Consider the following 12153-nt stretch of genomic DNA (forward strand, 5'->3'; position numbering starts at 1 on the left):
CATTGATTTTTTTTTTTTTAGATCCCATCTGACCATGAAAACTTAAAAGCCTTTGGTATACAACACGCACTTTATTTCATTGAGATTTCTTGGGTGGTTGGAACCCTTACTGGCCAGTACATAAAGGTAGACACGGAAAATGACTTCAGGGACATAGTGCTGAAATAACAGCTTGTCAGTTCTGTTGGTACCTTGGAAGTGGAGCAGCCAAGGCCCATGTAAAGTAGCAGATACATCAAAGGTATAGAGAAAGGAACGGCTCCTCCATCCCTGTCGGAAAGGAAGTCACAGTTGAGGGCAAGTGACTGGTTTCCTGTCTTCCTCTGCTGCGCCTGCGTTGTGACACTGGCTGGGGTCCATTTATAGCCAGCCCAGCTCGATCCATGGGGTAGCAATTGTGGCATTCCTCTGATGTGGTGATGGGTTGCAGAAATCAAAGCTGGGCTTCAATTTCTACCCATGAGCTGAAATGGTCTTTCCTGTGATTTATGTCCCCGTGGAGACAGATGTGTGGGGCTGGCATATTATCAGTCAGCCCCTATAATAAAAACCGAAGTGACTGAAGCTTTCAAGAAGAGGGTATCGCAAAAGAAATTCCTCACATAAGCAAAGCTGTAATAATCTTTACCACTATCTAAACGTTCCCAGTGGCTTACGCTGGAAGGAAGCAAACTCAGAGCTTTAAAAAAATCAGAATCTTAGCCTTTGATCCTGAAGTATCCTTAGGCCCGAGAGTACATTTTCTTTCTTTTCTGGAAAACAGAAAATCCTGTGGTTTCGATGCGTTCTCTCTTGCCTCCCTCTCGATTTGTCTGCCTTGGTCTCTCCTCCCCTTACGCCGTCTCATCTGTTGAGCCTGATGTCTGCTGGGCTCCCCACAAACATCCTCAACTAGAAATGTGCTCTGCTCAGTGGTTCCCCTTCATGCCCATTGGAAAAGCCATTAAGGTTTTGGGGGTTGGTTTGTTTCCATTGTCATTTGTTTTCGCCTCTTCTCTCTCACGTTGTGGTTTTATAGAGTCAAGTCAGGGAACTGGGATAGAATCAAAGCATGGCTGGATCCGACTGGGGAAAGGAACTTTGTTTAGATCCAAATTCTTCAGGAGCTGAGAGTTTTTTTTTTCTTTCCAGGATGAAGGATATGTAACAGCCAATGCATGAGAACTGAGTGGGATCTCCAACACGACAACAGCAAATGTCATTTTTATGGTCAGGAAGTCAACATGTATGTTGTACAGCATTACACAACCAAGTCCATGAAGGACTGTGTACATGCTAAGTGGATCCTTTCCCATCTACTATTCAGCTCGCACAGAAATAAGTATAATTATGAGAAATAAGTTGAAAGTTTGTAAAGGGATATACCTTTCAGCATCTGTATTGCAAACCATAATGCCCAAAAGAAAAAAGAGTGCGCTCACGTAGGAAAGAGAGTGCACTCACATAGAAAGAGAGAGAGAGAGAGAGAGAGAGAGAGAGAGAGAGAGAGAGAGAGAGAGAGAAGAAAAGTGCCTGCCATAGATGCGGGGGAGGAGGAAGGTGGGAGGGAAACTGGGGACACTGGCAGTGGGAAATGTACACTGGTGAAGGGACAGATGTTGGAACATTATATGACTGAAACCCAATCATGAACAACTTTGCAACTGTGTATCTCACTATGATTCACTTAAAGCATAAATTAAATTTTTTTAAAAAGAAATAAATATTGGAAATGATATAGAAGAAATAGCTTTTCATCCTGCCAGTATTTGGAGATTGTGTCCTAGATGATTTTTTTTTTTAAATGCAGGGGTTGAACTAGTATGATTGAGTATCAGTAAAAATTAATAGGAGATGGAGAGGAAGAGGTCATAAAAAGGAAGAAATAAAAGAAATTCCCCAGCCCTCAGAAAGACTCCAGTCTGATGGTGGGAAAGAGCAAGCCAGAAATTGAAGGGAGAAAACGATGCATCTTTATGACAACACTAAAATAGCACTGAGAGAATATGGTTCAGAAGAAGGGATATCAGGAAGGTGAAGATAATAGAATGAAGGTAGTGGAGGTGAGGGGAAGCTGCAAAGATTTTGAACAGGAATCAGAGAAAGCAAAGAACAAGCTGGTGGCACCCGAGCGATAGTACAGTGGATAAGGCATTTGCCTTGCATGCGGCTGACCCTGCTTCAATCCCCGGCACCAAATATGGTCTCATGAGCACTGCAAGGAATAATTCCTGAGTGCAAAGCCAGGAGTAACCCCTGAGCATCACTGGATGTGACCCCAAAACAATAAAAAAGAACACACTGGGGGCACTGGACCCCAAACCAAAGCATAGCAACAGTCACATGGGGGGGTGAGATGGAAGCCCCATAACTTGTGAAAATTGTCTCTCCCTCCCCCCTTCTTTAGACATTGTGATTTACAATACAGATACTGAATGGTTATTGTGTATATCCCTTTACCTACTTTTAACAGTTCTTATTCAAGGTGATCATTTTTAACTATTATTGTCATACTGGTCCCTTCTATATCTTACCTACCTGTAAGAAAACACGCAACCCGGAGATTCTTCTTCCAGCTATTTATTAAGAAACCTTCTCATGCAAACGAAAAAAGGACGAACGAAGCAGGGACTAAGGACGAACGAAGGAAAAGGAACCAGGGGGAGCCCCTAGCTAGGCAGCTTCCCTCCTTATATACCTCTCGCTGCTTGTTTTCGCCCACGTGTCTGCATCTGATAGGTTAGTTACAGCTTATGGGCGTGGCAAGACATCCTGTTTCCTTATTAGGAATTGTTTTCGAAGCACACAGGTGTTGTTTACGAAGAACGGTGCAATTTACAAGCACAGTGCAACTGTTGTTGCAAAGCACGGTCCGTGGAGGCTCTCCACACCTACCCTCTGCCCCCCACACACACACTTGTGGTAGATTCCAACCATTGACCAGTCCTCCTAGCTATATGTGTGTATATATATATATATGTACATATATATGTACATATATATATACACACACACACACATATATATGTCACTGTCACTGTCATCCCATTGCTCATTGATTTGTTTGAGCAGGCACCAATAATTCTCTCATTGAGAGACTTATTGTTTCTGTTTTTGGCATATCCAATACACCATGAGCAGCTTGCCAGGCTCTGCCATGCAGCTTGATACTCACCGTAGCTTACCGGGCTCTCCGAGAGGGGCGAAGGAATCAAACAGGGTCGGCCGAGTGAAAGGTGAACGCTATATATATATATATATATATATATATATATATATATATATATATATATATATATCACATATATATATATCACAAATGAATTCATTCTATATCTGTCGCTCTCCTTCTGACTCCCTGAACACTTTCTCTGAGAACAAGGGCAGAAGGAGAGACCAGAGGAAGTCACATCAAGTGAAGAGGCCTAATTCTTCGGATGAGTGCCATGCTGGCAGTGCTCGATGCTTACTCCTGATTTGCTCACAAAGGCCAGGAGAATAGTTTCAGAAACAGACACTGGACATAATCCTCTGCAGCAGAGACTGGCCCCCCAAAAGAGCCTTCGATTCCCTGCTTGCTTCTCACGTTGCCAGCAGCCCAGCTGAATCCTGAATGAGATTCACTTGACAGAACCGGATTGGCACCGGAGTGCTTTGGAACCGAACTAAGAAGCTCTTGGCTGCTGTCCAGACCTCTTTCCCCCCACCTCTTTAAAAACAACAACCATAACCGAAAAGAAGAAATAAAAACATTCCTCTTTTTTAGAGTGCAAAGACCTGATCAGCCCGATTGGAATTGCAATCTACTTTTGATGTTGCTGTAGCATAATTGTGCAGGTGAAAATCCTGCTGCCAGGTCAACGGGTGCTGACGCCTGAAAAGGATGCCTTGAAAAATCCCACGAACGTCTCACTGCTCACAGCAAGCAGGACATTTGCTGCGTAAGTATGGTAGTATTTCCCTTGCATTGATTTTCCTGTTGCAAAGTAACAACCCCGGTCTGTCGGTTTACTGGAACAGAGATAGCCCTTGCCTACAGTCAGAGATGCTCTTGTCTACAGCACTCTTCCTAATTGTGTGCAGAGAACCCACACGTGGGGGCTGAGTGGCAACGTCATCGCCAAAGGCGTGCTTCTGGGAAGGGTTTCCGGCCTCCCAATTGGCTATTTGGATCTGCCTCTTGGCTACTCCTTCCCTTTAGGTAATCTCTCCCCCACCCGACCCTCCAATCATTCCCCTCTCTAATCATTTCTCTGCTTCTTCTATTGCATTGCTAGTTCTGGGGGTAGGGCCCAGGAGACGAAGCCAGCACACACTGTTGATTTTGCTGCACGGCTGAGGTCTATTAACTCAGCTGGTGGTTTCTCAAGATTGAGAACAGGGGGTGACACCTGAAAACATTTCCTCCCTGACAGGACCACGTGGAAGAGAGGTACCGAGAATTGTCTATTTCCTCCTTTGCAGAAATGAAACATCCCGGGGGGTGGGGCGGGGCAGGTAACTCCTTGCTGATCCCGCTAAAACAGGCCAGTCTGACCAGATCATGGACTTCGGGATCTCCAGCTGCAAAGTTCTTCCTTTGGCTGATGCTGAGGGGCGAGGTTGTGCTCCCTGAGGGACTGGAGTTTGGGGACAGCAGCGTCTCACCCCCAACCTGCACTCAGATGCAGTCTCCCTATTCCTTCTGCCCTGGAATAGGAAGGGAGGGCTGGGTGTCACCGGGTGCCAAATCTGGGCAGGGCTGGTGCCAGTCTAAGCCTGAAGGAGGGGCTGTAACTCACCCAATCTCACTGCAGTCTCAATACGCACTCCTGCGTGCATCTCCGGCTGTGCTGTGTTCTAAGCCTGCAGGGAAGCACCGGACTCTGCCCAGGAGCTTCTGAAGATTTACCTGCCATTCGACACAAACAGGAGTAAGCATTCTCGAAGCATCTCCTTGATGCTGTCAGTGTTCTCTGTAAAAGGCCCCTTCCATGAGTGTCTCAGGCAAGTCTTCCACTGCTCTGATGGTTTTCACTGCTGAGATTTCTGCCTTAAAGATAGGGTGGGATACATCTTCAGTGGGAGGGAAGTGTCAGCGTTACTGTCATTCTCCTTAGACAACTTGACAGTGAAGGATGAGGGGCGGGAGGACTATGGAGAGCAAAGGTCATATCCGTTGAGCCAAAATGTTTTCTTGGAGCGATCACAAATGGCCAGTTCCATTGCCAGAGAACTTGCATTCCAGAACCCTCCTCCCCAGAGGAGAGAGAAACTAGATCCCAGTCTTCCTGATGTGCCGCCAACCCCAGTGGGCAGTTCGTGAGTTTCCACGTGACTCCAGCAAGAAGCATGTTCCACAGGAGCCTGGTGCTGCCTCAGTTGGGGAGCCCATAGCTGAACACAGTCCTGGCAACTTATGTCCTGAGTTCAAAGCTGGACAAAACCCCAGATCCAGCAGGGGGTCAAGGATCATGGGAGAGAGGCAGTCACTTCTGTGGGAATCCATTGGCATTTGAATCCCATCACTGCAGGGAAATCTGGCGAGAGATGTTCCCTATTACCTGCATCTCACAGAAGGAGGCTCTGAGCTTGACTGCTCCAGGGACCTGGGGGAATTCCTGTTTGGTCTTTGTTTGGTTTTCTGGTGTGGGAGTGGAACTGGACCACACACAGTGGTGCCTAGGTCTAGTCCCAGCTCTGTGCTCAATAGTGACTCCTGGTGGCATGGGGGAACCCTCTGGGGTGCTGGGGGTTTGAATCTGGGTTAGCTGGATGCAAGGCAAGTGCCTTATGCTCCATCCTATCTCTCCAGCCCTTGGTCTAGGAATTCTGAATCAAATTCCCAGGTTTCTGGCCACTCAAGGGTCCTGTAGAATAGAGGGCAATCAGAGCTTGGGAAAGTTTGGGGTTACTCAGCAAAAAAATGTGGAAGAGTTAGATGCAATTTCCATTTCTACCCCAAAAAGAAGAACCTGCATTCAAGCATTTATTTTGTTTCCACAAGTGATTCCAGAAAATTCCCCCAAGCTACTTACTGTGTTCCTGCCATGCTTCTTCCCTGGGTGCTACGTGATACAAGTATTTCTTAAACGCACCATTCCTACATTTACTTTACGTGGTCTTTCAATTGGTCTGATTTGGTAGGTATTTCCAGGAGGGTCAGGGAGTGTTTAATGTTTCCCCTACAGAATAATTGCTTCATCTGTTGTAACTTGGGGTCCCAGAAGGTTTTGTAGGGACCCTCCACTTCTATAGAAGGGGAGAAACCTCTACAGAGAAATTTTGCCCGAGGAGCAGGAATCTGGAGTGATAGCACAGCGGGTAGGGCATTTCCCTTGCACATAGCTGACCCAGGTTCAATTCCTCCACCCTTTCGGAGAGCCCAGCAAGCTACCGAGAGTATCTCGCCCGCACGGCAGAGCCTGGCAAGCTACCCGTGGCGTATACAATATGCCAAAAACAGTAACAATAAGTCTCACAATGAAGACATTACTGGTGCCCACTCAAGCAAATTGATGAGCAACGGGATGACAGTGACAATGACAGTAACAAAGCAGGAATCAGAGAAAGTTGTTTGAGTGACTAGAAAAGTGAAATATTCCATGGAAGCCGTTGAGGGAGTGCTGAATGCATAGGTACTTTAAAAACCAAATAGAAAAAGGCCTTCTGCTCCACAGGCTGTCAGTGGGAGCCATGGTGGGGGTTGGTTTCTCTCTTCCCCCACCTCCATTCCCTCCACACTCCAATATTCCCTACTTCCTTTTTTCATTCCCTCCTTTCCAACTTCCTGCCCCACTATCCTTGCTCTTTAGGAATTTAATGGAAGTCTGGCAATTTTGAGATCAAATTTCCCATTTGAAACTTAAACAAATTTTGCAGGGATTACAGAGGATGTGAAAAATTAGAGAAATGTGGAGTGCAAAATATATTGTTCTGGTGAAGGGTTATAGTCTAGCAGATAAGAATTGCTCTGGTGATGGGTTATAGTATAGCAGGTAAGGTGCTTGTCTTGATCCCCAGAACCATATATGGTCCACCAAACCCCACCAGAAGTGACCCATGAGCACAATGTCAAGAGTAAGCCCTGCACACCATTGGGATTGGTCCTAAAAGAAAAACAAAGCAACCAAAACAGATTGAACTAGGCAAAAATATGCTGCTCTGGGAATAGTCATTTTTGAAAACTTCCTTCATCTTTACTCTCTTTATTCTCCTTCCTCATCTTTGTTTCTTGGATGTTTCCCCATTCTCATCCACAACCCCATTTCACACAGCCAAATAGTTTATGTGTGAGAAGTATGTGTGCATAAATAAATTGAACTTAAAACAATGACTGTAAGATCTGTGATTCAAAGGAGCAATTTGAAATAATCTCGCAAGGTTTTTGTTGGCCAAAGGAAAGTAAGCCATATTGAGATCAAAGGAAATTATGAATCAGGTTAAGAAGACCTGGATAGTATAAGCTCTCTTCTGCTTTGTTCATATTGTTCTAGGGTCTCAATGTATGATGAGAGGAATGAAATTCAAATGATAAGAAAATGTACCTGGGATAAGTTATAGACATTTATTATAGTTTAGGGTTTTTTTTAAATTTTTTTGGTGGGTGGGTGTTTGGAACACACCTAGTGGTGCTCAGGGACTTCTCCTGGATCTGTGTTCAGGGATCACTCCTGGTGAGGGGGATTGTATGCAATAGTGAGGATTGAACCGGGTTGGTTGTATGCAAGGCAAAGCCTTAACCCTTGTACCATCTTTCCAGTTCTAGGTATAGGAAATTGTTAGCTTTGTTTCAACTTTCACAGGCATTACTATGTACTAGGCATAAAATTTGGATTCAGACTTTCCACACCCCAGATAGACAGCTGGGCTATTCCGTGGCTTGGTCTTCAGGGATGCAGACAGATTTAGAGGAGATTCTGCAATGTAAATTGGATAGCGTGCTATTAAAAAATAACAGAACTTGGAATTCCTCAATTCCCAAGCTTAAGTCTCTCTTTTACAGAATATTCTTTAAAAAGAGCAGACCGAGTCAAGAGTATTTATTGACAGCATAATTGAAGATTCTTTAAAATACAGAGACAGATATACAAAAATACATAAATACAGACAGACAGACACACACACACACGAGCTGCAAGTGACAGAAAAAAATTATGGTAGTTGTAATTTCCAATAGAATGAAAGCATATTCTATAAATTATTAAATCAATCTTGATACTGACTCTTGATAAGAGCCTTGAAGAGATACTTGAAGATAGTTTCAGAACTGTAGGGAAAGGAAGCAGATTACGGAGAGCCATACAAGGTCACAAAAGCAAATGGTGTTAGAGTGTTTTCATCTCCTTTGAAGACAAACTTGTAAATGAGATGAATGTGATGTGTCTGCTTTCCAGGGTATTCCAATGCCACTGGGAATAAGGTGAGAAGCAGACATCAATCGATGTTTTTAGGTTACAAACAACAGAAAAATGTACTAGTTGGTGTAAGCAGAAAGAGAAATTTACTCAAAGATGTATACCCACCCCCCCCCACACACCTTTTTTTCCCCCCTTGAATTTTTGGGTCTCATTCAGTGATGCTCAGGGATTATTCCTGGCTCTGCATTCAAAAATTATTACTGCCAGTGTCTGGGACCATATGGGATGCAGGTAATCAAACTGGAATTTACCACACACAAGGCAAATGTTCTATCTGTTGCACTATCACTCCAGCTTCCATTCAAGGATATAGAGCTACTTACTGTGCTCACCAGAATATCTAGACACCGGGGATTGACATAACAAATCAGAACCCACATGCAAAAAGCACAGAACTAGTCTCATGAAGACACAGCAGCTTGCAAACATTGGCATGAGCACTACCCTTTGCAATGTTATTCCCACTAACCTTGGTGTCCTGAAAAGGGTGTGCAGCTGGCTTACTTTCTGCCAAAACAGAATTTCTGAAGTCCTAACTTCAGAATTCATGTATTTACTTATTGGAGTTATGGCTAGCATAATGCCTCTGATTGGTAGAGGTAGAACACATGACCTTAAAGGATGCTGAGAAAGCAGGCAGGCACATTGTATGCCTTTATGTATTAGGGAGAGGTGATTTCTGTCTTTTAAATAATTCCTAAGGTAGGGATTGGCCCCCTAAAGAAAAAAGGTTCAGATGATGGGCTGCCATGAAACCATGGTTAATGGCCTCTTCACAGGGATGGAGGGATAGGGAATTGGTTGGTTTATAAATAGCTGAAGGATCATAGCCAGAGGCTGCTAATTCATCAGTCTTTTTTTTTTCCATCTAAAATAAGGCTTTTACTGGCACACCAGAGAATTTTGCGTTTTTGTGCTATACAAGGTTTCTTTTTAAAATCAGTAGCTTGGCTGCTGACAGAAAATCAGCTTATTTTATTTGCAGGTGACACAGAGTCCCAGCGGAATGCTAATATGTTCAAGGGCAAACTCAGAATCGCAAAAGAGTTCTCAGTGTTTGAACTTTGAATCAGCCCATTTTACGAGATAAAGTCTATTCCCAGTAAATGGAAGAATCTGTCTGGGTTGGTTTTTTTGTTTGTTTGTTTGATTTGATTTTGTTTTTAAATCTAACCACTCAAATATATAGCTGCTGTGAAGAAACAGGCCAGGGTTTAATGTGGTCACCAAGGCAGTGAATTTTATCTGAGGCTGTATGAATAGATGGATGGGATTGTTAGCACAGAGCTTTTTGCCTCATTCTGCATCCGCTTCTCTGTGGCTGAGCCCTATGCCACACTATGGGGTACCCTAATTTACACAGTCTGACCATCAGGACAGCAGTTGGCAAGGCAACCCAGAGACCTGGAATGAGAGGAAAAGTAACAAACCAGAGGGGCTGGGCTTGGGACAGAGGCCTAACCTGCTAATTAATGGGAAATATACATCTCAGCAACACATATAGCTTAAAAACTTAATAATCTTTATTTCTTTCTTTAAAAATCCCTCTGCCCCTATACTCCCCAAAGCCTTGGCAGTCACCCCCAAAAACCAACTCCTGCGCCTCCATGTAAGCTCTTCTATGGGCCTTGCCTCAGAGACCCATAAAAAAAATTTCAAAAGAGATCAAAAGCCACAGGTAATCTCAGACATGCACAAGGCTGAACAACCCGGGCCACATGGGAGAGGGCGGTAGCCCAGTTCCCACCCAAACAGAGCCCCTGGCAGCTACTTGCCCCCAAATCCAAAATCACTGCCATGTCACTGGCTGGTTTCCATGAACTCGGGACAGACCTTACAGAGCTATTAACTTGCTGAAAATTCAGGTATGCGAGTTTTATGACTGAAATCTTCAGACTTTCTCAGAGTTGGGATGAACTACCTCTCCCCATCTCCCTGTACTTCCAGAAGCCTTGGCAGTCAAGTCCATACCCAGAGTTGCCACCCAGTTAAAAAAAAAAGCTACTCCAGCTGTATCTTCCCAATAAAAATACTGAATGCCCTGAACAAACATGATTAACCTCTTAGTACTGTATTGCAAACCATAATGCACAAAAGGTGAGAGAGAGATAGAAGAAAGGTGTCTGCCATGGAGGCAGAGGGGTGGTGGGAGGGAAAGAGGAGGAGGAGGAGGAGGAGGAGGAGGAGGAGGAGGAGGAGGAGGAGGAGGAGGAAGGACTCTCTGTGGGAGAGAGAAAGAGGAAGGATTATGGCACCTGCCTTGTATGCAGCCATGCTGGGTTTTAGCCATGTACCCATGGTCTTCAGGACACCACCAGGAATGATCCCTGAGCACAGAACAAGGAGTAATCCCTGAGCACTACCTGGTATGCCCTACTTGTAACCCACCCCAAAAAAGGAGAAGCAGAGTAATTATAATTCACCAGTTCTCCAAAGCTTCTTGATGTTGAAATTTTGTCCACTTCGGCCTCTAGGAACAGCAGTATGGAGATTTCTGAAAAAGGTAAGAATAGCACTTCCACATGACTGAGTAATTCTGTAATTCTTCCTCTTGGTGTCTACCCCATCCACAAATAACTTAACTGCACTGTAGCACTGCTGTCCTGTTGTTCATTGATTTTGCTTGAGCGGCCACCAGTAACGTTTCCATTGTGGGACTTATTGTTACTGTTTTTGGCATATCAAATATGCCACAGGTAGCTTGCCAGGCTCTGCCATGCAGGCAGGATACTCTCGGTAGTTTGCCAGGCTCTCTGAGAGGGGCAGAGGAATCGAACGCAGGTCAGCCAAGTGCAAGGCAAATGCCCTACTTGCTGTGTTATCGCTCCAACCCAATAAATTAACATTAATTCAAAAAGCTATATGCACACCTACATTCAGGGTAGTGTTTTGTAAAATAGCCAGGACGTGGAAACCACCCAAATGTCCAATGCCAGATGAGTGAATATAGAATACAAATGCAATACTAAAGTTATAGGAAAAGATGAAATCTTGCAGTTTGGTGCAGCTTAGATGGAAGTGGAAGATATTATATTAAGCTCCCTCCACCCCCTAAAGAAAATAAACAAAAACAAAACTCACAAAACCAGATTTTTTGCATTGAACATATATGAAGAAGAGTCACGGGTTGAGGTTGAAAGATTGTAATTTCCAGGAAGCTCCAAAATCAGATTGTAGTGATGGAGGAAGAGTGTGGGCACTGAAGTGGCCAGAAGCAAGAATCCCTTGGCTTGTTGGGTTGCTCTCTGAGAGGGGGGAGGGGTGTCCTGGTAGCAATAGAAGAGAAATCAGTAGCTAGGAAGGAGGACGGGTTCAAACAGAGAGAAATCCCACTCTGGTTTCTCTCCCACTTCCTGGCTGCCGACATAAGACTCCAAGGGCCACCAAAGCTGATGTGGTCATCTTGGATGTTGCCTCCACTGAATACTCGGGCACCACCTAATCGGGAATGGAACTTAAAGAAATGTCCTGCCTGTTCTGTCCCGAATGTGGGAAGCGTTTGTTGTGGTCAGGCTTGTGGGAAGCAGCTTTCTTGAACTGGGACACTTTGCCCCAGAGAAGGCAAACAGGCACATTCAGCTGCAGGGCATGTGAGACACATGGCCTGCGACAGCGGGGAAAAGTCCTCCAGAGGCCTGAGGAAGGGACCACAGGCCACTCCTGCTCGACAGCCCCACGCAGCAGAGGCGGACCCAAGAGAGGACAGTGGAAGCCACCATTCATGCTAGAATCTTCTGCTTCCAAGATAACCAGCCAGGAATGAGGAGGAAAGAGG

The sequence above is a fragment of the Sorex araneus genome, chromosome 1, assembly GCF_027595985.1.
Source record: "Sorex araneus isolate mSorAra2 chromosome 1, mSorAra2.pri, whole genome shotgun sequence".
NCBI lineage: Eukaryota > Metazoa > Chordata > Mammalia > Eulipotyphla > Soricidae > Sorex > Sorex araneus.